General features: G+C 34.0%; 1 protein-coding gene across 4 annotated transcripts in view; it reads right to left on the reverse strand.

The window, feature by feature from the left end:
* Positions 1–23144, reverse strand: part of PDE4D (phosphodiesterase 4D) — a 1062771-nt gene that overhangs the window by 786228 nt on the left and 253399 nt on the right. The window lies entirely within an intron of this gene.

Raw genomic sequence — 23144 nt, forward strand, 5'->3', positions numbered from 1 at the left:
TCAGGTAAAATTTCCTGCTGGGAAAGCAGGGCTTTCCTTATGTGTACCCATATTTCTTTCTGTTTTCTGGGGAAATTAAGTATCTGTCACATGATAACTAATAGTTTCATCTTCTACAATTCCTCTGAATCCATAGATAAATTTGTGTCCTAAGAGATCCTTAGTGAGAGACTCTTGACATTTTCTGGTACACATGAAAAGTTACTGCTTTCTTGAGTGCCTTTGGAATAATGACATTGTAAGATTGATATAAAATTTACATAATGTTTTAAAATTTGCAAAATACTCTAAGTTATCTCCATTGATATGCACAGCTCTATGAGGTAGATATTAATATTATTCCCATTGAACAGATAAGGAACTAACTGTAGGTCTTATGACCCAAGAGAGAATTTTCACCACTCTATAAATGGAGAATGAATAATTGCTACTGACCAAAACTTCAACAATGGGTGTGTCCATCTCAAAAAGGCAATAATCTTGAAAACTCAAGCTGTATCCAAAGTGTTTATGGTATAATGAGGCATTGGATAAAGACTGGTTACAAAGATGGCAAAAGCTAGAAAGAGTGTTGGAGTTATTAAAAAAAAAAAAAAAAAGGAAAAAGAAAAGAAACACTAACACTATTGGTGGACCTGAAAAATGGTCTAAGTATTCTAAAAAGCAATTGGAATTATATTTTAAAAGTTTAAAAATGTCCATACTCTTTGATCCAGAGATTCCACTGCTAAACATATATATGCCTCATGGAAGGCAAAGACAGTAAGAAAGCTTCCACATAAACCAAAATACTCATAGTAGTACTTTTTTGTGGTTGGAAACAATTGGAAGCAAACTAAATGCCCAATGATTAGATTTGGAAAATGGCTAATGAATGCAACAAAATGTTACTGTACCATGAAACTTGATGAGAATGAAGAATTCAAGGAAGCATGGGAAAACTTATGAACTAATACATAACGAAATTAGCCAAATCAAGAAGACATTATACAAATATAATAGCACTAGAGCACAGATCATGGAATGTATTTAGATTTTGGCTCCTGCTACTTTCAAGGATACAGTTGATGCTGTAGGATTTTAGGATGATGAAGTAACTTTTTGTTCCCCCTAAACATGCCAATGGAAAATCAGCTAAACTCCATGAGCTGTGCTTGATTCCCAGTGAACTTAATAACCATGAGTGTATAAAATGAAAGAATAGCAAGAATAACAACAGAGATACTGACTGTTGTATAATTGTAATGACAAGATTGGGAGAAGAGAAGAAATGAAAAAAAACCATACTTCTCAACGCTTTTTGAGAAGATAGTGGACTAGTGATATGGTAGATTCAATTAGAAATGGTTGATATGCTAGTTGAAAACTAATTTTTTCTATTAAACTCTTTCTATAAAGGGTTATAATGCTGTGTAAAGAGGAGGGATATATTAGAAATCTATGTGACATAAAAACAAAAAGCATCCAAAATAACATGGTAAAGATTTTAGGAAAGTTATCCTTCAATGGACACAATAAATTCTGTTCCTTTGGTTACACTGGAATTTCCTTATATTCTCTTTTCCGCTCATTTCTCTCATTGCCTAGAATGAAAACTCACCTCTCATTTTTGATTTGAGATAATAGCCACATCCTCTCAAGCTGTGCCTATACCACTACCAAATTCATCCTCTACACACAGAGATTCCCAGTCAAAGAGCCCTGCTTTTGAAAATCATTGCCTTTTAAGGTGGTGTAGAATAGGGAAAGAGAACATCCATCAGGTTCAGCCTCTGTTCTCTTATCTTTGTGTCTTTCCTCAAACTGTCCAATGCCAGAATGTCCTCCTTTCTTCCCCTATTTTACCTGTTGGATTACTACTTATGTTATAAAGATTAATTATAATTGATCTCTTCCAGGGAAGGCTTCCCTCATTACTGATTATATGCCCTATCATCTCAAGCAGTTTGCTTGAATGGATAGAGTACTTTCTCAGAGTACCTGGACTCAAATTCCACTTTTGACTTATTTTATCTATCATTTTGCTTCTCTAAGCCTTAGTTTACTCACTTGGAAAAAGGGATTCATAACAGCACCTGTGGACTCATAGGGTTGATGTAAGGATCAGACAACATCAAAATGTCAAATACTACATACACATAAACTACTTGAAATCAGAGAACATTTTATTTTTCTCTATGTATTCCAAGTTCCTATAGCAGAGCTTGTCACTTAGTAAAGTGTTTAAGAAATGCTTGATTGATAAATGTGAACTCATTATTATTCCTCTGATGATCATAACCTGCCTTCCTTCTTAGGTAGCACATTGAACTTTGTATATCTCTAATGCACTTATACAATATTTTGGATGATACTTTTCTGTGTTTTTTCACTCTCCCCTCCTCACCACTTCCTTACTGAACAATATGGGGTTGCATCTTACCTAAATAGCTCTCTCTGCAGTACCTTGCAGTAACTTTGTATGGAGGAGCTGTTTAATAATTATTTATTGGATGGGGTATTGGAATAATGGCTAAAACTGTTGACTCTGTTTCAGGAGGGTTTAAGACTAATGCTCTGCTGATAGGAAAACAAAACAACTGGACAAAGTAGGCCTTAGAGACTTAAATTTGATAAATATATAGATAGATAAAAAGAGACATTTCTGTTTATCATTTGCAGTTTCACATAAGAAATATGAGGCAAACAAGAATTTCCAAAGGGGAAAGGAGGGAGAGAAGATGCAAGGCCCAGTAATCGTTAGATCCTAATTATTTCATCTTTCTTCTTTGCTGGTACTTCTACTATCTAACCCCTATCCTGGGTACCTCCTCTTTTCGATGAACATTCTCTCATGGCAACATCATTGATCTTCATGATTTCAACCATCATCACTATAGAGATGAACCCTTAATCTGATCATCCAGCCCTGACCTTTCTGGAAACAATGTTATATTTCCAACTACTTTCTGTCCTCTCTTCAAACACAATACATCCAAGACTGAATTTATCCTCTCCTCTCAATCTGCTCCTCCTTCTTACATCTTTATCTGTTGGTACTACATGGATAATAATATGATTCTTCCAAGCCTTCAGGTTTGAATTCTTGAGAAGCTTCTTGGTCTCTTTTTTCCTTTCTTTCATTCTTCTTCCTCAATCAATGTCATCATCTAGCTCTGTAATATAGCTGTCATTCCCATTCTTACTCCTATTCCCACTGGTACTGCCCCCTATTGTTACCCTTATTACCTATTCATTACTAATAATAGTAGCCTCCTAAATGTTTTCCCTGACTTTGGTCTTTTCTTTTGTAAATTCATCCTTCAAATATTTGTTCAAGAAATTAATTTATGAATAATCAAGAGGTAGAGAGGAGAACGAAGTCAAATTATATTAAAAAAAGATTTTTTAGAAATAAAAAAATGTAGCCAAGATCAGAAAGAAAGCCAAAAATTGGGGAAAATGTTTTATAAACAATTTCTCAGGTAAAGGTCTCAACTATACAAAGAACACTGTAACATCTATAAGGATACAAGTCATTCTCCAATTGCTAAAGGAAGAAACAGTTTTCTGATGAAGAAATAAAAACAATCTATTACATGATAATCATATGAAAATATGCTTTAAGTCATTGTTTATTAGAGAAATGCAAACTAAAAAACTTAAAGATATCATTTTCACCTATCAAATTGGCTAAAATGACTGAAGGGGAAAGTGTCAAATATGGGGACAATAATTTGCTATTGATGGAACTGTCATCTAAATATTTTCAAGAGCAATTTGGAATTATCCCAAAGAGTTATTAAATTGCCTATACCCTTTGACACAGAAATATCACTACTAGCTCTATTTTGAAAGGTGATTAGGTAGGAGTAAAAGGAAAGAATCTATATGTTCTAAAATATTTATAACAGCTCTCTTTGTGGTGACAAATAACTGGAAATTGCAGGTGTGCCCCTCACTTGAATGGCTAAACAAGTTGTGGTATATGATTGTGATGGAATACTATTGTGCTTTAAGAACTTATGAACTCATTTGTTTGAGAAAACCACAGATAGACTTCCATGAAATAATAAAGAGCTAAATGAACAGATCCAAGAAATCATTATATATACTAACAGTAATACTGTTTTAATAATAACTTTCAATGATTAATAAATCATATTAATATAAAGGTTTGATCTTGTCATTATATATATATATATATACATACATATATACATACACACATAGACATAACTTGAATCATTATATCTAACATTGATTGATTCTGTTTTATTTAATCCTTGGTACCTGACTGAGTTCCTCAAGGGCAGGATGAGTTCCTGTTCCATTTCCGTGCTCCTAATGTCTAGCACAAGGTAAATGCTTACCACATATTTGCTGAAATGATCTGAACTGAATTTTTTCATTTTAATAATTCCATTCTTTTCTTCACAGCAGCAGGGTCATCCTCTCTAGGCAATGCTTTCCTCCCAGTACAAAAGTGATAGTGAATGTCTTCATGGTTAATGCTGTTGGACCACTAACACTCAACAATAGAAATTGACAGCATATCACAAAATAAGGCCCAGAAATACCTAGAGAATTCATACTTTGGTGACCAAATGAACCAGAACCAAACACTTCACCACTTTCTTAATGAATGGTTTTTCTCTGAATTGAAATGGCCAATTGTTCTGGGAAGCATTAAGCATGGCCGATCTATTCTCCAGGGGGCTGGTTAACTGCAGGGTAGTTCAATGACTTTTCACTTTTTCAGCAACTCTAGGAATGTTCTTTCATGTTTCATTTTCTTTTTATAAAATGAAGGTATTATATTTCTTTGGCCATGAGAGTTACAATTTAATGACACTGTGGACTTGAAGGAGCTGATCAATGAATGTGGAAATGACATAGCCTTTCTCTCATCTTTAAAACTAAACAGTAGGTATCATTTGTTCAGACTGTTAGGTATATCGGGCCATTTGATTCACATTCATTCCACTTTCTCTCAAAAGAAATTCTAAGAAAAGTTCAAACTCAGCATTGTCATTAAAAAAATATGGAATTATGTGTAGCTGAGGAAAAAATCCAGAGATGCAATGTATACAAAATAACTCTTGCTACTTGGTCAGGTGTTTGTTTGAGGTCTTTTTGTTGTCGTTGTTTGCTTTTTGAGTTGTTAACAGAACTGTTCCTACTGGAAACCAAATGTAATAGAAGTTTACCTTATATGGTAGAGATTCTTGATCTGGAGTCTTTGAACCTCTTTATTTTTAATAGTATTTCAATAATGTATTTTGATATAATTGGTTCCCATTGGGATTATGTGTATTTTATTTTGTGTATTAATTTTTTTTTTCTGAGAAAAGGTCTTGAAGGCTTTACCAAAAAGTGTTACACTGTCCCTCCTCCCAAAAAAAGGTAAGAATTCCTTTTCTTGGTTCTAAAGTTGGTCCAGAGAATCCTGGGGGTCTCTGATACTCTTTCAGAGGCTCTGCCAATTCAAAATTAATTTTTATTTCTAATAATTTCTGATTCTAATAAAATTTCTAAACTTTTATTTCTAATATTTCATACACACACACACACACACATATATATATTACATACATACTTACATAAAAGCTCTTTGGACAGATCCTCAATAATTTTTAATTGTATAAAGGGATACTGAAAACAAAAGTCTGAGAAGCAAAGAGTTAAATGTCTAGAAAAAAATAAGCAAGTAATACAGTTCACCCAGAGTACAAGCTTATTTAAACATAGAGGAACAGTCACACTGAAATTACCAGTACTGTTCAAGCTTCTGTTTATTTCTAACTTTTTTAAACAAGGGAAAAAAAAAACCTTTCTTATAATTGGAGGTAGAGATTTATTTTGAAATGTTAATCTCCTAATTGCCACTTGATTTTGTTAAACAAATCATGGAGAACCACAGGTTACAATAGTCTCCAAAAGATTAAAAATGAAGGAAAATGAGTTGTACAAAATAGATTTGCAGTTTTATATTTAATCATCTTTTAAAAAAATTCTATGTTTGTATATTTCTACCATGTTTAACTTATATTGGACTATTTGCCATCTAGGGGAGGGCATGAGGGAAGCGGGGGGGGGAGGGGGTAGATTGGAACACAGGGTTTTACAAAGGCTATTGTTGAGTAATTGTTCATGCATATGTTTTTAAAAATAAAAAGCTTTAATAAAAAAATAAATAAAATTCTATGTTATGGAAATGCTTATTTTATTTCATAAGTTAAAATGAAGTATTTTTAAAATGTGTATCACACATACAAAGGTGCATGGTAAGCAAGATAGATTGTAATATGTAATCAATAAGAACTCTTGAGAACAACAGGACTAAAGGATACCATTAAGGAATGTGATGGAAAGGAAAGAGAAGCCAATAAGAATAGGAAAAATGGATAACTATAATTCTTTATTGGAACATTTGTAATGGTGGGAAAATGTAAGGAAGGTCCTCATCATACGGGATAAAATTAGGATCTGTTATAAAAGGACATGAGACATAGACAAGAGTCATCTAAGATGGACACAATCTGTATCAATGGAGGTCACTTCCAAATCAGTGAGATGACGAGTCCATTTGATTACTGAGTCAAATAAATCTCTAGACAAAAATAATTTGCCTAGATTAAAAACTTTCTTATAAGAAAGAATTCAAAAGTTTGCACTTATGCAAGGTCTTCATTCTGGTAACAAGTAGGCGATTCCCTGAAATCACCATGGCTTATCCTGAAAAAAAAAATGTTTATTATTGCATGAGCCTGGAATTTCAAGGGTTCCACAATTTGTCTTCCATCTACCTGTCCATATGTTTCCTATCACTTTTCTTTATTCCTAATATGCTTCAGCCATATCTGCTTATTTATATTTCCTACATCTTATAGTCACCTCTTTTCCTTGATGTAGATTCTCCCCTGTGCCATTTCACTTCTACCTCTTAGTGTTATATATAGGTCATGGTCACATTGGATGAGAAGGCTTTCCTATTCCTTAGTTAAGATAGCCCCTCAAAATACTCTATCTATGATTATCTATGTCCATAGGGTGTCTTGTTCTCTCCAATTAAGTGTAAGCTTCTGGAGAGCAAAAGTTTTTTTTTTTTTTTTAGTATCCCCTCAAGTCTAGCACACCACATTGCTAATAGTAGGTTTTTAATAAAATCTCTATTCAATTGAGTATAGCAAACACATCTTTGGCCCCAGGTTGCAAAAACCTAACTTTCATGGCAACATTTTTTTCATGATTAACTAAAGCCCTTCAAAATAACAAATACTTTATACTAAAAATGAGATGAAGCTTAACTTAAAATGGAAATTGTCACATAAAAGTACCCATCAATTGGTATTAATATTAATTTTAAAAGAATCTTTTAAAATATTAAGTAATAATAATTTGATAATATATATATATATATATATATATATATATATAAACATTAAATAAATTCAACTTTATAGCAAGCTAATCTTAGCATTAGCCAGGATATTCTGTCCATATGATTTTTTTTTTTTAATGAAGAGAATAATTTTCAAATGGCTTCCCTTTGAAGGCAATGTAATCTGATGTTTAAATTTATGGTACTCACTTTCTGGAATTTACTTTCAGCCTAATCACTCTCACATAATATTACATAGATTTCATTTGGTATTATCTTGAACTTTTTTTTCTTCCTGATTCTGGTTTTAAAGTAGTATGTCACCCTTAGCTACATCACACCTAAAAGGCAGTGAGTGAATGGCTTCTATTTTCCACCATGCTTAGGCCACTTTCTGATAGTATAAGTCAAATGATAAGAAAGTCTTTCTTTCATTCTGCCATGTCCCCATTTATTTCTATTCCTACTACTATTTCTATTCCTATTACTAAAGTATGCCTACATCACTAAGTTTGTAAAAGTTACTACCCCTTCTTCAATGGCTAAACCATAAATCAAGCAGGCACCAGTTGTGCTTTGGTATATGGCCTGAAATTCTTTTTTACCAGAAGGAAGATTTTTGTGGCATTTACTGCTTTATGCCAATCCAAGGAAATAAAGGAAGTTTAGCTTCTGCATGAGAAGTGAGAAAATTATTCTCTCAATAATTTAGGGTTTGGCTGGGTGTGATTGAATTGAATGAATTAATTTAAAAAGAGTTTATTAAGAGTCTACTTTTTAGTATGAAATGCACTTTCCTAAGTGTCAAAGATGCAAATATAAAAGTAGCATGTCCTAATATTTAAGGAATTACATATAGGCAGAAGATATCTGGGGATAGATACTTTGCTTTAGAAGGTCACGGGAAGAATGAATGGAGCCATGATGAAGTAGAATGGTAATAATATTATTATTATTAATTTTGGCTGGGGCAATTGGGGTTAAGTGACTTGCCCAGGGTCACACAGCTAGGTGTTAAATGTCTGAGACCACATTTGAACTCAGGTCCTCCTAACTTCAAGGCTGGTGCTCTATCCACTGCACCACCTAGCTGCCATGATAATGTTAATTTGATGATGATCCCAGTGCTGGCAAGCTGACAAGAGAAAAAAAATCATTTTGATATAGCGATCATATGAGTATTGTAGAGAGTCAAGTGCATCTGGAGATGGTTAAAATTCAGTGGACTGAGAGACATTCACTAATCTTAGAACCCTGGCTGGGGGGGGGGGGGGGAGAGGCAGGGAAGGGGGAGCTGTGCGCTAAATGTAATTGGGTATAGTTTCTTATCCAGAGCATATAATTGCAGGATGGATGGTGAGAAAATGGTTATGGTGATTGAAATCTAGTGATTTCACACCCATTTCCTTTAATGTGATCCATTCCATTTCTGCATATCTCTCATTGTTAGAATTTTTTTTTTCTCTCAAAACCAGCCAAACTTGCCTTTTCTATAACTTCTATACATTTCCTCAGGATAAGCAATCCAAATCTGATTTCCACATGAAAATTAAAAAAAAAAAAAAACTTTTGAAGCCAGCTATCATTTCCTTGCTAAGTCTTCTGTTTTCCAGGTTAAATATGTCCAGTTCCTTTAACTGATCCTTATATGGCAGCTTATCTCATCTTCTTATGGTCCAGGTTACCCTCCTTTGTTTATGCTCTAATTTGCCAATGAACTTTTAAAATCAGGGTGCTCATAACTCATCATAGTCTTCCAAACATCCTCTGACTAGACTGAATTATGATGAAACAATCACTCTCCTCATTCACGCCTAGAATTTCTTAACCTGGGGCATATTTTTAAAACATCTTGATAACTATTTTAATATAATATAATATGGTTAATTTTCTTTGTAATCCTATATATTTTATCTTATTAACTAAAAAATGTTCAGAGGAGTCCATATGCTTCAGCAGACTGTTACCAAAGAGCTTAAGAATTGTATGTACAAAACATAGCTAGTTAAAAAGATGAATTAATAGATTTAATTAATTTAATTCAAAAATCACATTAGTTTTTTGAGTTTATTCCTTTCTTAGATAACTTGATGTTTATTTTAGTATTAAATCTACATTACTTTATTATATATAGCCTATCTCCCCCAAGGATTTATAAGGTAAGCATCTAGATCCTAAGGTCTATTTCTTTTTTGTTTTTATAACCCCAATCCTTAGCAAATGGTTTAGCATATAGTAAGTACTTAACAAATGCCTGTTAATTAATTTGATGATTGCCACATACCACTAACACATCTTAGGTCCTTTGACTTACTGCCTAATCACATCTCCCTGATCCTTTATTTATATGTCATTTTAAAAAGATGTAACTGTATGAATTTAGAATTATCTTCAAGGAGAAGGAGGAGAAGGAAGAATTTCATTCATTGTTTAGCTTGTTGGGATAATTTTAAAATCCAGAATCTCCCATTTTATCATCATTTATAAATTGAAGGATTGGGACTAGGTAAACTCTGAAATTCCTTCAAATTCTATGATCATCTGACCAGTTTCACTCCACTACTGATATTGATTTTGTAACTTCAGAAACATCATTAAGCCTAAAAAAGAGGAGGTTAAGACTACATGGCCTCAGAAGTCTCTTCCCACTAGATATAACCTTAATGCATTTAGCTATCTCTTCCAGATTTATTTTATGAAAATTTTTGAGAAGTATGCCATCTATATCAACATCATTCAAGTGACTATATTCTCCATTCCCACTTTCATCCCCAGTCAACAGTTCTACATTTGCACAATCTAAATGAATATAACTTTCTTTTGCACAATGTGTTTAAAGAGTACACCAGATGGATTCCAAATCTGCTAATGAATAATGCCTTTACACTTTTATATTAGATGTAAATTTTCAAGGTAAACAGCACAATCTGACTTAGAAGTGAAAGAAACAGACATGTGGGCAACTTATCCTCAATGAGACGATAATACTTTTCATTCAAACATCTGCACATTTAGGCTGAGACTTTTTAAAATTCTGTTCAACTGAACTGAAGCAACTGCTCTCCAAAAATTATTCAGTTGTTTTAACAAAAAAAAATCAAGCTTTCCTTATTTACAAAAGTCAATTTTCACAAGACAACTATCAAGAATAAACACTATCCCTGAGAAAATAGAAACCTTTCCATTTCTAACCTTCACCAGAATAAATAGGCTATATATTTAACACAGCTATTTCTGTGAGAGGTTTTTCTTATTTTTGAAATTTAATACTTACTGTGCTCTTGTGGCTGTAACATAGCAGATGAAAGATTGTTTGAAGCTCAATAAGTAGAGATACCAAGAACAATTGCTCCCCTGTGTTCCCTCTTCTTTAATAACAATACTATTATCTGTGGCCTCAGGAATAGGAGTCTATTATTTGTCATGTCAATTATATACAAATAAAATGTCCCTTTACTTTGCTCACCACCTTTCTCAAACTGTGTGAGATACAAAACCAGCAAGGAGACTATCACTCAGATAAATTTTAAAGTCAGAAGACAAACCTCAAAAATAAGCAGAAAAAATAATCTAATTCCCTATACTTCTTCATTTCTTTTTAAATATTTATTTATCTATATTTTATATTCATAAGCCACAATTTGTTCAGTGATTCCACCTCACATTTAAGTTATTTGATTCTCCTCCTCCCTTTAAATTCTTCTTCAGAATCAGGAGTTTGTTTTGTTTTCTTCCCTAGTAGTATCCTCCTTCTAAATCACTTCCCTTATTTATCCCTACTAAGTTTAGAATATATCTACATCAAACTCTGTGTATGTGTATATATGTGTGTGTGTGTGTGTGTGTGTGTCCAGTTCAGAAAAGAGTGGGGTTCCTTCTTCCATGTTTGTGCTTATTTTTCATGCCTCAATTATAAGAAATACTGGTTGTCTCAAAACTCTTAGTGCCATTTTATCTGCTTAAAATAGCACTAAGACTTTTATAGTCTTAGTAGTTATTTCTATCCCTTTCTTGATCCTTCTTATACTAGTATATTCTTTTATTATTTATATTCCTTTTATTTTGAGTTCTTATAGTCTCTTGAGCAAAACCTTCAGGTTTTCTGGGTTTTTTTTGTTTTTTGTTTTTTCCTTGATTAACTTCTTCAATATCCTTTGAAGACATTAAGACCTGTTTGTAAAAGGATTTTTTTTTTATTATATATATGTCCTTGAAAACAGAGAAACATATTCTATCAGATTTCCCCACTTAGCTACAAACACACCACCACATATTTGGTTTTATTTAAAAACAATACTAAACCTATTTTATCACTATTGATAACTATATAAACTATTGAACTAGTTTTCCATCAAATAACAATGGATACCCAAATACTTCAGTAGATCCATAAGCACATACAGAGAGAGAGGTACACCTATATAGATAGATGCATATACGTGTGCATATGTGCACACATACACAGATATTTGTGTAGATGTTCATATGTGTACAGGCATATTTATGCATTATTTGCATTATATATGCATTATTTATGCATATATACCTATATATACTATATGTATAGTATATGTATATTATATATACTATTTATTCTTAACTTTATACATATACTCCAATGAATATTTCCATATGCAAAGCAATAAACAAAAGAGGATTGTATATGAAACTGTGACTATTTCAGACTACAAGCTTTTTATACACACACATATATGCACACATACACACACATACATATATATAGACATACACATTCAGATTTCAATCCATTTTATATATAAAACTACTATTTGTATTTTTGAATTTCCTTTTGTACAACTCTGTACACTCTTAAAGGCCCTTCAATAGTCTTGGGCAGGGGTGGGTAGGGTGGAAGAAATTACTATCCTCCCCTCCTCTCTACTCTGTCACAATTAAAAACAGTAAAGGAAAAAAAAAAAACCTTGAAACAAATAAGTCTGTCAAGCAAAACAAAAACTCATATTGGCCATACCAAAAAAGTACATGTCTCATTCTGCACCTTGAGTTTATTACTTCTCTGTCAGGTAGAAGGTAACTCATAGGTTCTTTGGAGACATGTTTGTTCAATGATTTGATTAGAGATCTTTAACCTTTCAAAGTTATTTTTCTTTACAGAACTGTCATTCTGTAAATTGTTCTGGTTTTCCTCACTTCATTTTGTATTATTTCATAACTCTTGGATTTTCTGAAATTACCACTTTCAACATATAGCACAACACTGTCCCATTATATTCATAAGCTACAATTTGTTCGGTGAGTCCCTCTCACATTTATGTTATTTGATTCTCCTCCCCCCTTTAAACCCTTCTTCAGGATCAGGAGTTTGTTTTGCTTTATTCCTTAGTAGTATCCTCCTTCTAAATCACTTCCTTTATTTATTCTTATTAAGTTTAAAATGCATCGACACCAAATACTATGTGTAGATGTGTTCAATCTTTCTTTGTCCAGTTCAGAAAAGAGTGGGGTTCAGTTGATATCCAGTCTCTCCTTCTTCCATGTTTGTACTTATTTTTTGTGCCTCAATTATGACAAATACAGGGTATCCCAAAAGTTCTTAGAGCCATTTTACCTGTTTAAAATGGCACTAAGACTTTTGTAATATCCCATAGTTGTTTCTATCCTTTTCTTGATCCTTCCTATACTAGTATATTCCTTTACATTCTGTTCTTATAGCCTTTTGAGCTGAACCCTCAGGTCCTTCTATTTAATGAACTCCTTCAAAACCCTTTGAAGACATTAAAATTCCATTCAGGTGATTTTCCAAGGATTCTTTCTTCACATTAAACCTTCATCATTTAGGTAGTCAGTTAACATTTATTAGGCACTTGCCAGCAGTAGGCATTATGCTAAATTCTAGGGAATACAAAAACAGGCAAAAGATAGCAGAATGTATTCTCAAGAAGCTCACAGTTTAACAGGGGAGACAACATGCAAACAATTTTGCCCAACCAAGAAAAAGACAGATAAATTGAAAATAATCAGTAGAAAGAAGATGCTGAACTTGAGGGAGATTTAAGAAAGACTTCTTGTAGTAGGTAGGATTTTAGTTGGGATTTAATGGAAGCCAATAAATTGAGAAGAGGAAAACAATTCCAGGCAGGAGAGAGCCTGTGAAAACTCATAAAGTCAGAAGAGGGGATGTTGTGCTTAAGGAACAGCTAGGAGACCAGTGTTACTAAGGAGAAAGCACATGGAAGAATATAAGGTATAAGAATATGGGAAAGGTGGCCAAGTTATGAATACTAAATAGAGGATATTTATTGATTTTGGAAATAATAGGGAGCCACTGCAGTAAATGACATGGTCAAACCTGAGTGAGTAGAACTTATTCACCTGCAAGAAGTCTGTGCAGCAAAACATATTCATTTTACAGAGAGGGGAACTGAAGCTTGAATAAAAGTGATTTGCTCAAGAGTAAAGTGAGTTTCCTTGGAAGATAATGAGTCCCTCCACCTTACAGGTCATCAGGCAAAGAATGGATGAACAATTTGCCATGCAGGAAGGATTCTTTTTCAGATATAGGTTCAGATATAGAATGGGATCTGAGAATTTTGATGATGCTGAAAATCTGTGATTCTGTGGTTCATCTCTATGCTTCAATAATGCTAATTATGGCATTGCTTTTGTATATTTGCATCAATAAAGCAACTTACCCTTAGCCACAGGAATTATAGAATCATAATATCAGAGCTTTAATGCTGGATATGAGCTTAGAAGTCATTTAGTCCTCAGCTTCTTATAACCCTATATGGGATCTCATATCACAAGTTGTAAAATTATGGCTTATTATCACCCAATGTTTGTTTTGCACATCTATTTTATATATTCATATACTTTGAGTTACATAAAATTTTCTTGGGCAAAAAGGGGTCACAAGTAGGAAAAAAGTTTAAGAAGCTCTGATCCAATCCATAAGATAAAATGATATCAAACTGAAATAAAAATGGGAGCCCCAAAATTATACATAAGGACGCCTGTAGGCTGTACATTGGCTTAGTTTTAAAATGTAAAGTTATCTATGTTTTGTTGTGTTTGCTTTGTAAAATATTTGCCAATTACATATTAATCTGCTTCTAGAAGAACTGGTTTCTGTATGTATGTGTGCATGCATATGTGGCATATTTGATACCTCTGATGTAAGGAATGCAGTAACCCTCCTAACCTACTAAATGAAGAAACCTGAGAAAAAATTTAAAACTCCTGACAAGAAATCTGAGTCATCTTGTCAAAATAAGAGGAGCAGTAATGGCTTAAAGTCCCTTTTTCATCAGGAAGAAGTCTAAATAATTAACCTACAATTCTCCAGGAGTCTTCCATTTCCAAATAGCATGAAAAAGAACCAGTTCCCAAATCCAGGTTCCTTCTCCCAATGTCTGGTCCTGCTAGACCCAGATAAGAATCTAATAAAAATCCACTGGATATCACATGATTGGGGGGAGAGTTCCTCACTTCTCCAGGATCACAGCAAGATAACTAATTCCACTCAGAGTCCTGGGAGAGTGCCCAATTCCATCCAGGGTATCAAGAATGCCCAATTCCACTTGGAGACCTAGCAGACATATTTCCATCATTCTACCGGACTGCTCTTCTTTTTGTGAATATCTCCCTTTTAAAAAGTGGGTTTGCTTTAACATCTGGTTATGAGCTCTGTCCTTTCCTTCTATGAGTCTTTGCTATTCCTGAGCCTCTTTGAGTCTGTATTACCACAGTCCAACTCTCTCACACAGAGAAGTTAATCTGATCCAAAATCTCCCCAGCCCAGAAAAGTTAACAGACTTTTTTCAAAGTCATAAGCTAGTAAATGGCAGATGTGAAAATCCTAAAGTCATCTGAGTAGAAACTCAGGAATCTTTCTATTAGAACAGCTATATACAAGAACTTATGCAAAGGGCTAGAGATACAGAGGAAAAAAAAGCAGCCCATGATCTCTTCCCTTAAAGAAGGGATATGTTATTGGCAAGAGTTAAGTAATTTAAACTTTGACCAGGGGAGAGGGATGAGGAAAGGAGGGTGGGACTGAGCAACAACAAAAATATATATCTATTAAGTATAAATATATACATGAATACCTACACACAACAATATATAGCTGTGTGCACATATAAATAACACAATATACATGTAAAATATATACAATAATATATGACAGACAACATAATCCTGCTGTCTTCTACATTTTCTATATCAACTGTCAGTCAAATTAATAAGTTTATTATTAAATTATTAAATACCCACTATGTACCAGGCATTGGTAATAGACAAAATATTTAAAAAGAAAGAATCCTCACCCTCAAGAAGACCACTCACAAAAGGAAGTTGTGTGGGGAAGGAGGGAAGAAACAGGAGGACATGACAGAAAAACCCAGAGAAGTACAGCTAGGTGGAAAATGAAGAGATGGCTGATTTCTGCAATATTCTATTCAGCTGTGAGTGCCACATTTTAGAAGGGATATTTTGAAGCAAAGCATATGAAGAAGAGTAATAAGAACTTTACCTTTCAAGCATCGGTTGAATTAAATGAGAATATATATTTTGAACCAAGGTAAAACTGCAAGATAACATTTTCACTTTTCTTCAACATTAAATTGTTGCTATAAAGAAGTATTAGTCTTATTCTATGAGGCTCAAAATGGCAGGAATAAGAACAACAATAAATGGAAATCATAGGGAGATTTTGGTTCAGATTAAGGAATGATGCTATAACAATTAAAGCTGTCCAAAAAATAAAATGTAGAATTAAAACTGGATTGGACTTAAAGATCATTTATTCCAACTAATTCATTTTATGGATCAGAAAAAATGAGGCTCAAAGAAAACAAATGACTTGGTCAAGATCACAGAAGTTATAGAGATAGAATTTGAATACAGATCCTCTGATTTTTAATTTAATGTTATTTCTTATACAGCCTGCTTCTTTCTTTAAAAAATGCCTTGAAAATTAGGATCTTAGGAAGAGGTCAGAGCATTATTCCTTTGGAATACTAATAATATGACTTTTGATTTGGATTCAGGCTAGATAATATTGTAGTTTCTTTCAAGTCATGATTCTAAAAGTGATACATATGTGTACATGCACATATAGTAAACACATACACACGTGCATGTATGTATTGCATGACCAAACATGCATATGTGTATTGCATATCCACATTAGTATACTGCATATGTATTAGTGTATGGGTATATAATATTCAGTCTTAGCATTATATACATATGTATGTTTACATATACATATATGTATATACGCAAATGTACATGTACACACAGGTTTGTAATGGGTTTGAATGCCAAAGGCAGAAATCTGTTTTTAATCTAGACATACTGGGGAACCATTGAAGCTTTAGGAGCAAGGTAGTGACATATTCAGACCTGTGCTTTAAAAATAATCACTTTGGTAACTCTATGCAGAATGGATTAGAAAAGAAAAACCTTGAGTTTGAATAGAACTTTTGTCATTAGTTGTAAGTAGCTTCCTCCTTTTTACTTTGTGGTTAGACTATACTAAATCCCCAAGTCCCACTTGCTTTATATCCCAGTAAAAAAGAAACACAGCTATATTAACTTTTTCCTCTCCCTTCCTCTTTAGGAGAGAGGTGACTCCTTAAAGGACAGGTCCCATCCACCACCATTCACCAGCTTAAAAATAATAGAGTGGCTTCCTCACATTATTCAACAGGAATCAGGTTATGAAAGGCTTTAAATGCCAAACAGAGGAGTTTCTATTTGGTTCTTGAGGCAATTAGACTCAGTCAGGCCTTTCCTCCCTCCCCTCCCAGGGAGGTAATAATATCAAAGATGCCCAAGAGCTTAAACAGAGACTTTGTTCACCACTGCCCAGCCCAGTCCCTTAATGGTGAAGCCCTAAGCAAGCTCTGAAATCTCTTGATACCGAGGCTCAGTGGGTGTTTTTTGTTTGTTTGTTTGTTTTGAGCTTTCAGGCCCCATAAAAATATTGGAAGTGGGGCTGCTTTTTCAATTTTGGATTGAGTCAATGCAATACTTGATAATAGTTTCCTAGAAACATAATGTTTAGAGTCCTTAAAGTGGACCCGTTACCCCAAACTTAACCCCAAAACATCCTCTATGTTCTGTCAAATCATGTTATTGCCAATGACTGAAAGGCTTAGCACCAAGCCCTAGGGTTATCACTGTCTGCTTTTTGAAAAACGAAACAATCCAAAACAGGTCAAAGGAGCTGGGAAAGAGAGGAGCCAGTCCTGCAGAGTAGTAACCGGATGGCAAAAAGCACAGTGGGAGGGAGCAAGAGGAAGAACAGGGAGGGAAAGAAACAAGCTTCTCCTCAGGCACAAATTCTGTTTGCAGACACTTTTCTCCTAGGAGCCTGGAAGTGGATGAACACAAACAGCAGCTCCAGGGCTCAAAAGGCCTGCTCTCTGACTCTGGGTAAACAGTTCTACTTCCTCTCTCTCTTTTCCCAACCTCTGGCTTGTTTGAGTTTCATGTTGAGAGCGGAAGAGTCAATTTTCCAGTTCACAACATCATGAATTTTCGAGTTAAAAGGACACTTAAGAGGGGATACAATCCCCTCTTAAGTCCTCATTTCAGAGATAAGGACAAGGAGGTACAGTGAGAAGAAATGATTTTCTTATGGTCATAAAAGTAGAGTAGGGGCAGGATGGTTAACTGAAAATCAGAAGACCAGGATTTCATTCTTCTATCTGCCACTTAGAACTTTTGTGATCTTGGGTCAAGTCTTTCCATTGTTTTAAGTATCAGTTTTCTTATATTTAAAACTAGAGGGTCACACTGGTTAAGTCTCTGATGTCCTTTTCATCTCTAGAACCATAATCCCATATTCCTAATATAATTTTATAAATTAGTAATAAATATAATAGCTACCATTTACCTAATGCTTACTATATGTTAGACACTCTGCTAAATACTTTACAATTATTATCTCATATGATTTCCACAACAATCCTGGGAAAGTAGGTGATATTATTAGTTTCATTTTGCAGATGAGGACCCAGGAGCAGATAGGTTCCAAGAGCTAGTAAGAGTCTGAGGCAGGATTTGAACTCAGATTTCCCTGCCCTGTTAAATTATAAGCTCTTTGAGAACAGAAACAGTTTTTTGTCTCTTTTTGTGAAGTGTAGTTTCTGACACATTAGTAGGCACTTAATAAACCTTTATTAATTGATTCTAGGCCCAGAGTCGGGTGTTTTATCCATTATACCCCCTATCTAACTATGATTTTAAGATTCCTTCTAGCTTTAAATCTATTATTTTAATGTATGGGGCAATGTCAAGTTTCAAATCCAGGTATTCAGAATAATTGTAAATTATATATACACACATGCATATGTATATATATGTATATATATTTATACATATATATATATAATTATAAAAATAATGACCCTCTTATGTAGAAGCACCACAGAAACAAAGAAAAGCAAAAAAAAAATAGACTTTTATCTTAAGCATGCCTTCTAAGGGGGAAGACATCACACACCTTCAGAGTGATACCATCTAGGCTGAAGTATTGTTTTTGACTAGTACTGGTTGAAGGATACTGAGCAAGTTGCCCCGTTCCCAAGGCAACCATCTAAAATCTTAACTTGCAAAATAGTTACAGATTTGCCCTGATAGATCAGCTGGTAAGTCCCATAGCAGTCTGCTCTGGGTTCCCACTCCCTTACCCCTTTTATGGCTCTACAAATGGCAGTGACCTATTAGGTTAAGAAGTCTACTTTCTCCTACTACCTCCATAACCAATGGAGACATTTTTCCTACATTATATATTACACTTTGAGGTTTAATTTAACTTTAGATGTCTCAAGGGGATTCTTACTCCTTAATATTTGGAAAGTTATTCTACATTCCAATAAATTACACTTCCAGGAAGGTTTTTGTTGTTGTTGTTGTTTTGTTTTCTTCCAGATAAGAAGTCAGTTTTATTTAACTAGTCCTAATTATAACTCCTGAAATCCTTGTAAACTTTTGTTTGTCTTTATCATTTTAAAAATCAATGACTACCTCCCCTCAGATATTTAATCAAAATGTAAAAGTATTTTTTTGGTTTATGTTTTGTTCCTTTATCATACTTTTTTGATAGCATCTGTACTCCCTTCACATTATCTGCATTTTTTCCTCCCTAGGCAAGAGTTACTATGTTGGAAGTCCTGCCCCCAAACCCAGCTGAAGGGATCTTAAAATCATAGTTAGATGGGGGTATAAAGAATAAAACACCTGACTCTGGGCCTGGAATCAATTAATAAAGGTTTGTTAAGTGCCTACTATGTGACAGAAACTACACTTCACAAAAAGAGACAAAAAAAAGGGATAGCTTAGTTATCCCTTCCCAACGTTTCCATAATTCACTTGCATTTTATTTAATAAGAATGAAGCACTTACTATACTGCGCAGGCAATGAATATGGAAATTTGAAACTAGAAATATCACAGAATCACAGAATATCATAGCTGAAAGAAAAGGCCATTGAGCAAACTGTACTTGAAGAAGAAACCCTCTTCTTCCCTCCCCAAAGATCATCCAATTTGCATAAAGACTTTTTGGAAAAAAAGCTTTTGGAGAAAGCTCATTCCATTTTTGGATACTCTAATTGTTAGAAAGTGTCTCTTTATCCTTAGAAGAAATTTGCTTTTCTTCTACTGATAACTACTATTTCAATCCTCTGGGATAAGGGGGAAAAAAAGAACAACTTCTTCTACACAGTACACCTTCAAACACATGAAATTATATCAGATCCTCCAGTTCCCTCAAGTCTTCTCTTTCCTAGGCTAAAGATCCCCGATTCCTTCAACTGATTTTGTAAGTTGTCAAGTAGCACATTGAATTGTGTTGGGTTTGGAGCAAAGAAGATCTAAGTACATCTAACCACAATTATTCCCTCAACATCCCAGGGGTCAAGGGCATGGCATCTCCAAGATCTGAAAAATTTAAATAAAAATTTTTGGTCCTCCCTTCATACCACATAAGTCTGAATTATTATGGTATTAAAAGATAAAATTTGTTGACATTATATAATACTATACATATGTTTCATGCATTTCTAAACTTCTTCTGTGTCATCCACTGGCCTTTATATGTTGTCTGTAGCTTCCACAAAATTCCTCCAAAATTCTCATTTAATTTCTTATGCTAACTACAAACCTCAATGGGGAGAATAGCAATATGGAAAAAAAATAATTTGCTTGATTTGTCTCAGCCTCAATTTTCTTCTTTATAAAATGGGAATAATAAGAGTACTTGCCTCATAAGGTTGCTATAGAATCAAATGATATAAAATATTTAAAATGCTTTGCAAATCTTAGAATCTGATATGAATTCTATCATGCTTATTATCACTATGGCCAAAGGTTCTCCTTTCATTCTGCCTTCCTTCAAGTTGCTCCTGCTTCTCAAAGTCCTTTTTAAACTAAGATCCTCAGACCTGAACACAATTCTCTACATGGGGCAAAATACATTGACATATTGTCTGTTCTGTTCTTGACATGTAATAGTGCTCTTAATTCAGATTATAATCACAATAGTTCTTTGGCTGGCTTGTTAGGCTGTTGATTCATATTGTATCTACTGTCTACAAAACCTTTTTTTTTTTTAACCTAAACAGTAGTCCAAGTGGCATAATACTCCAGCAGTGAGATCAAAACATGAACAAATATAACTAAAACGCACTCAAAGTATAAATACATAGGAAAGGTCCAAACATCAAAAGTCCATTTCTATTTTCCTTGTAAAGTCATTTTTAAGTTGTCAAGTTGACATGATTTTTATTGCCTCCTACTGACACTTCATTGCTTATTCGTACAGAAAGAAGTTGGAAAATTTTTCAAATTTCAAACCTTCCAAAAGCTTCCACTGGACAGCAGTGGTTAGTTACAGAAAGAATTTGGAAATAAAAATGAATGCAAACTATATGGATTGATGATAGATTTTATTCATCAAAACTTTATCCTTCTTCCTTTATCATCAACAATTGATCTGGCTCCACTTATTAATTTTATTTTCAGAATTAAGTATATGGCCTCTTGCTCTTTTTGTAACTGCTTTACTGTTACAAACTTTGGGCAGTTAGGTGATATAGGGGATGGAGTGCTAGGTCTGAATTAAGAAAGACTCCTTTTTTCAAGTTTTAATTTCACCTTAGATATGTACTTTCTGTGTGACTATAGGCAAATCACTTAATGTTGTCTGGAGTGGTTTACCATGTTCATCTCTAACTCATCTGTAAAATGAGCTAGAGAGGAACACAGGGAAACCACTCTAGTATTTTTGTCAAGAAAACCCCAAATAGGGTCAAGAAGAGTTGGATGGAACTGAAACGACTGAATAATTTAGTTGGACGTCCTTTATTCTTGAAGAGGACAATGACATCAGAAAGATTTTGCCATGACATGCAAGAGAATTGGATTGTAAGTGAGGAAAGGCAGTGCAAAGTCACTAACCTTAGATCAGAATGACTGGAGATGGCCCTGGATGTAGTGGGAGACTTTGGCCTTTTTAAGTTAAAAATTTTAAAAGGTCTTAGTTTCACTGAGAAAATACTCACTCAGTGATTAAGGTTAGGTAAGAAGTGAGACATAGAATGGTCTCTCACCTAGTTTTTAAAAAAATGCTATTTACATTAACTCTAAGCCAATCAGGCTCCAAACAATGAAGTAGGACTTGGCCTGAGATCTATTATTTGCCAATCAATGAGAGCCAGAGTGATATGAATTAAAGGTTTAGTTCTCAAAAAAGAAATATAGTCTATAAACTCTAAAATATCTTGAGAGACTCTGCAATCTGAAGCAAGGCAATATAGAGAAAAGGTCAGAGGGTTAGTTTAGAAGATATGGTTTCAAGTCTTGACTGACAAATATTGACTTTATAACTCTGGGAATGGTATGTTAACCTCTCCTTGCCCTAAAAAGCCCTTTTAAGTTGTAGATGAGAGATAAGTTGCTGAGCTGCATTGGAGGAGAGCATATTCTTGTCCTACAGTTCCCCAAGTCAATGAAATTACAGGTTTAGTCATTATGTCAGTGGCCATTGAAGTTTTGATTCTTTTGGGGCAAAATTTAAAAACCTTATTTATACAGGAAAACCACCTAGAGTCAGTGATCAAGAATACTATGAATTTAATCATTACCTCAGTACAGGTCCAAGTGAAGATATCTTCTTGACAAGAATGATTTTTTTTCTTAGTAAAGAAACGTTTCTCCTGTCTGATAAATATATCCTTCCTTCCTGGCTTATAAAGCCAGTCTTGTTCTTCAACCTTATGGTTCATTAATGTTAATCATTTGTATTAAAGGGGAAATTTATTCTACAAATGAGAAGCAATTTTTGAAGGTTGCCTCATTTTGTTACTATGCATTTGTGACCAGGAAAATAATTCCTACTGCTCCACATTTTTGAGTCCAATTTTTTTGGGATCCAAAGATTTTAAGCCTTTTTTAAGTGGCTTGCCTAGGTCACACAACTAGTGAGGTCAGAACTCAGGTAATTCCTGATTCTGAGCTGGTACTCTATCCACTGTAGCATCTATTTGCACTTATCATTTTGAAAAGTCCCAGTTGAGGACCGATTCAGAAATCATATTGCAGGGTAACTTTTACTTTCAGAGCACTTCATGAATAGTTACCAATTAATTTGTACTATTGCTGAGGTTGGAGGATTCTGGAAGGAGGCTTGTTTGAATAATAATGATGTTCACATTAATGTGTACTACTTTTCAGGACAGGAACTTGTGGTCAGAATCATGGTGCCCTTTATCCAAATATGAAGCTTC

Source organism: Sarcophilus harrisii, chromosome 1, assembly GCF_902635505.1.
Source record: "Sarcophilus harrisii chromosome 1, mSarHar1.11, whole genome shotgun sequence".
In the NCBI taxonomy this organism is placed as follows: domain Eukaryota; kingdom Metazoa; phylum Chordata; class Mammalia; order Dasyuromorphia; family Dasyuridae; genus Sarcophilus; species Sarcophilus harrisii.